Source organism: Tachyglossus aculeatus, chromosome 2 (assembly GCF_015852505.1).
Source record: "Tachyglossus aculeatus isolate mTacAcu1 chromosome 2, mTacAcu1.pri, whole genome shotgun sequence".
Lineage (NCBI taxonomy): Eukaryota > Metazoa > Chordata > Mammalia > Monotremata > Tachyglossidae > Tachyglossus > Tachyglossus aculeatus.
The window spans coordinates 152,595,154-152,600,681 of NC_052067.1; positions in this window are offsets into that span (position 1 = coordinate 152,595,154).

Sequence of the window (5,528 nt, forward strand, 5' to 3'; positions counted from 1 at the left end):
CTCTATATGTTGCCAACTTGTACTTCCTAAGTGCTTAGTACAGTGCTCTGCACACAGTAAGTGCTCAATAAATACGATTGAATGAATGAATGAATGAACTAGAACATTCTTAGAGAGGGTAGATCACCTGCCCCATCCCTCTGCTAGAAGTGCCCAAGTCCACATTATATATTCATAATAATAATGATAATAATAATAATAATAATAATAATAATAATAATAATAATAATAATGTATTTGTTAAGCACTTACTGTGTGTGAAGCACCATTCTAAGCGCTGGGGAGGATACAAGGTGATCAGGTTCTCCCACGGGGGACTCACAGTCTTAATCCCCATTTTACAGATGAGGTAACTGAGGCTCAAAGAAGTCAATTGACTTGCCAAAGGTCACACAGCTGACAAGTGGCAGAGCCAGGATTTGAACCCATGACCTCCGACTCCCAAGCCCGTGCTCTTTCCACTGAGCCATGCTGCTTCATAGAAATTCTTGGAGGGCAGAGATCATTTTTCTTACTACTATATGATCCAAATATTCATGGTAGTATTTGTTAAGTGCTGATTATCTGCTAAGCACTGGACTAAGCACTGAGGTAGATACAATAATAATGATGGCATTTGTTAAGTGCTTACTATGTGCAAAGGGGCCAGTAATACAGCTGAATTTGATGATGGCGATGAAACTTGGGGATGGGTCAGTTTTGAAAGCTATTCATTCTATTCATTCATTCATTCATTCAATCGTATTTATTGAGCGCTTACTGTGTGCAGAGCGCTGTACTAAGCGCTTGGGAAGTACAAGTTGGCAACATACAGAGATGGTCCCTACCCAACAGTGGGCTCACATTCATCCATCATTCAATATTGAGTGCCTAATGTTTAGTTGACTGCATTAGAGAAGCAGCATGTCTCACTGGAGAGAGCATGGACTTTGGAGTCAGAGGTCATGGGTTCGAATCCCAACTCTGCCAACTGTCACCTGTGTGACTTTGGGCAAGTCGCATCTCTGTGCCCCAGTTCCCTCATCTGTACAATGGGGATGAAGACTGTGAGCCTCCTGTGGGACAACCTGATTGCCTTGTAACCTCCCCAGTGCTTAGAATAGTGCTTTGCACATAGTAAGCTCTTAATAAATGTCATTATCATTATTATTATTATTAGGCACTCTGAGTTCTGGAATAAAAGTAAAAGACACAGACTCTGCCCTTGAGATGCTTACAGTCTAATGGGAGAGACAGGCTGATACAACCTGTATATGCACACAATGGGAACAGCAAGAGAATGGAAAACTTTATCAAGGAAGAAATGAAGATGTAGATCGACATAACCTTAACTACTGAGAACGAGTATTGTGAAGACATAATCAGTAGTGGGGTTGAGATTAGTTAGGGAAGGTCTTTTAGAAGAGGTGCGATTTCAGGAGATTTTGATCCCGTGGAGAATTGTTTATCTCAGTCAATCAATCAATCATATTTGTTGAGTATTTATGGTGTGTGGAGAACTGTACTTGAGAGAGTACAACATAACAGAGTTGGTGGACTTGTTTCTTGCCCAAAACAAGCTTACAGTCCAAAGGGGGAGACAGGCATTAATATAAATAAATAAATTATGAATACGTACCTAAGTGCTGTGGGGCTGAGGGAAGGGTGAATAAAGGGAGCAAACTGCAAATATGACACAGTGATCTGGCAGATTTGAAGGGGAAGGAAGTGCCAGGCATGGAGAAGAGTGTGACCGATGAATCAGAGCCAGAAGGGGTGACAGCATGGTACAATAAAAGCACTGGATAGCTTGGAAAGATAAAAGAGAACTAGCTGGAGTGTGGTGTTCACGGAAAAGAGCAGATATACATCTAGGAAAGGACTGATGAAAAGTTTACACTCCAATGGTCAGACCCTCTCTGGAGTAGAGATGATGGAGAATTTAGACCCAAGTGGACAGATTCCACTCTGGAGTAGTGCTGGTGGAGAGCTGATGCTAGCCATTAATCAGACCCTAATAATAATAATTATAGTACTTGTTAAGCGCTTACTATGTGCTAAGCACTGGGGTAGATACAAGGTATAAGACATAGGGTACACGGTATTCATTCATTCAGTCGTATTTATCGAGTGCTTACTGTGTGCAGAGCACTGTACTAAGCACTTGGGAAGTACAAGTTGGCAACATATAGAGACAGTCCCTACCCAACAGTGGGCTCACAGTCTAGAAGGGGGAGACAGACAACAAAACAAAACATCATCATCATCAATCGTATTTATTGAGCGCCTACTATGTGCAGAGCACTGTACTAAGCGCTTGGGAAGTACAAATTGGCAACATATAGAGACAGTCCCTACCCAACAGTGGGCTCACAGTCTAAAAGTATTAACAAAATAAAATAAATAGAATGTGTAAATATGTACAAGTAAAATAAATAGACTAATAAATCTGTACAAACATATATGCAGGTGCTGTGGGGAGGGGAAGGAGGTAGGCAGGGGGGATGGGGAGGGGGAGAGGAAGGAGGGAGCTCAGTCTGGGAAGGCCTCCTGTAGGAGGTGAGCTCTCATTAGGGCTTTGAAGGGAGGAAGAGAACTAGCTTGGTGGATGTGCGGAGGGAGGTATCTACCCTACTCAGAATAACTTCCCTGGAAAAAGTTCATATTTCCCTTTGAAAAGTAGAGCTCCCTTTAGCAAACAAGAAGGCCCACAGGGGTCACCAAAATGGACATAGTTAAACTGGTCATGCTCCAAAACACAATCTTGCAAAGGCTAACCAATCAATCAGTCAGTAAGATTAAATGACTACCTTGTCTTGTCTTATGCCGTCAAGTCATTTCCGACCCGCAGAGACTTCATGGACACATCTCTCTCAGAACGCCCTGCTCTCCATCTGCAATTGTTCTGGTAGTGGATCCACAGAGTTTTCTTGGTAAAAGTACAGATATGGTTTACCATCTCCTCCTTCCGTTCAGTAAACTTGAGTCTCCGCCCTCGTCTCTCTCCCACGCCGGTGCTGCCCGGCACAGGTGAGTTTTGCCTTGTAGCAGACTGCCTTTCACTCCCTAGCCACTGGCCAAGCTAGGAATGGAATGGATAGGCCTCTATTTGACTCTCCCTCCCGTAGCTGAGACTGGTAGAGTACTGGAATCTCTCCGGGTGTGACCCTGAGAGGTGGAAATGAGCACCTACTAGGATTGTCTTTGTCCAGAAATGCTCTGGGCATGTTACTCCCCTCCTCAAAAATCTCCAGTGGCTACCAATCAATCTGCGCATCAGGCAGAAGCTCCTCACTCTGGGCTTCAAGGCTGTCCATCACCTTGCCCCCTAATACCTCACCTCCCTTCTTTCCTTCTCCAGCCCAGCCCGCACCCTCCGCTCCTCTGCCGCTAATCTCCTCACCGTACCTCGTTCTCGCCTGTCCCGCCATCGACCCCCGGCCCACGTCATCCCCCGGGCCTGGAATGCCCTCCCTCTGCCCATCCGCCAAGCTAGCTCTTTTCCTCCCTTCAAGGCCCTACTGAGAGCTCACCTCCTCCAGGAGGCCTTCCCAGACTGAGCCCCTTCCTTCCTCTCCCCCTTGTCCCCCTCTCCATCCCCCCATCTTACCTCCTTCCCTTCCCCACAACACCTGCATATGTGTATATATGTTTGTACATATTTATTACTCTATTTATTTTTTATTTACTTTACTTGTACATATCTATTCTATTTATTTTATTTTGTTAGTATGTTTGCTTTTGTTCTCTGTCTCCCCCTTTTAGACTGTAAGCCCACTGTTGGGTAGGGACCGTCTCTACATGTTGCCAACTTGTACTTCCCAAGCGCTTAGTACAGTGCTCTGCACACAGTAAGCACTCAATAAATACAATTGACTGATTGATTAAAAAAAAACACAAAACACTGGGCTGAGATCTGCGGAGAGCACAATAAAAATAAGTACCCCAGTGGACAGATCCCATTCTGGAGTAGTGCTGGTGGAAAACTTGGATGCTAAACAATTAATGGTATTTTTTGAGAGCTTACTGTGTGCAGAGCACTGTACTAAAAGCTTGGGAGAGTACAATAGCACAGAGTTGGTAGGGATGTTCTCCTCCCACAAGGAATTTATGGTGAACCCATGCTAGAGTAGAACTGGTGGAGAGCTTCAAGACTACGATCAGACCTCACTCTGAAGTAGGGACCTGAAATAGGGAAGAGATTTTATAGCTACAGGCCCCTTTCTCTTTCTCTTGTTTCCTCCCTCCACCCACCCTAAAGTAATTATGCATTCATTTAGAAGCAGCGTGGCTCAGTGGAAACAGCCCGGGCTTTGGAGTCAGAGGTCATGGGTTCGAATCCTAGCTCTACTACCTGTCTGCTGTGTGACCTTGGGCAAGTCACTTAACTTCTAAGAGCCACAGTTCCCTCATCTGTAAAATGGGGATTAAGACTTTGGGCCCCACGTGGGACAACCTGACCACCTTGTATCCCCCCTAGCACTTAGAACAATGCTTTGCACATAGTAAGCGCTTAATAAATGCCATAATAATAATTATTATTATTATTAAACAGCCCGGGCTTTGGAGTCAGAGGTCATGGGTTCGAATCCCAGCTCTACCACATGTCTGCTGTGTGACCTTGGGCAAGTCACTTAACTTCTCTGAGCCTCAGTTTGCTCATCTGTAAAATGGGGATTGAGACTGTGAGCCCCACGTGGGACAACCTGATCACCATGTATCCCCCCCAGCACTTAGAACAGTGCTTTGCACATAGTAAGCGCTTAACAAATTCCAACATTATTATTTTTATTATTGGTGCTCAGTACCTTGCAAAGGCATATCTACCTTAGCTAAACTTAGAACAACTTTCATAGGGGTGAAAAAACCCCATAGTCTTTGTAGTTATCTGGGAGTTAATTACTCGGTTTTCAAAAGATGGATATACAAGGAGATCCACTTTGCTGCAAAAAAGAAAACAGGACTGCATTTATCTCCTCTTAAAAACCACTAAAATGGCTAGACTAAAAAAACCACAAATTGAATGTATAAGTAGTCTTCAAGGAGAAGGTTAAGGAGGTGGTGTGTTTAGATTACCAGAGGTAATGCTTTTGGAAATGGCTGCTCTAAGCACGGGCGCTAATAAAGTGATTAGATCACATCGGGCATGTGGGGACAGCTTTGGCCGGAGGCATGTCAATCCACCTTGCTAAGAAACTCGATTTGGTTCACTCTGAGGTGCACGAATATTGAGTAACATGCTTACAAGTCATACCAGAGAGCTTCCAAAAACCATTCCATTCATGATCTTGTGCCACCATCACTTCATTCTGCTATCATTCCCGTTCCTCCTGTGGATGAAAACAAATAGTTCTACAATATTAAGCAGAGTAAAAGGTTACAACACGCAGGTTGAATAATTTTATGGGAAAAAGTTCATACTCTCCTTTGAAAAGTAGAGCTTCCTGTAGCTTCTGAACAAGAATAATAATGATGGCATTTATTAAGCGCTTACTATGTGCAAAGCACTCTTGGGATACACGGTAATCAGGTTGTCCCACGTGGGGCTC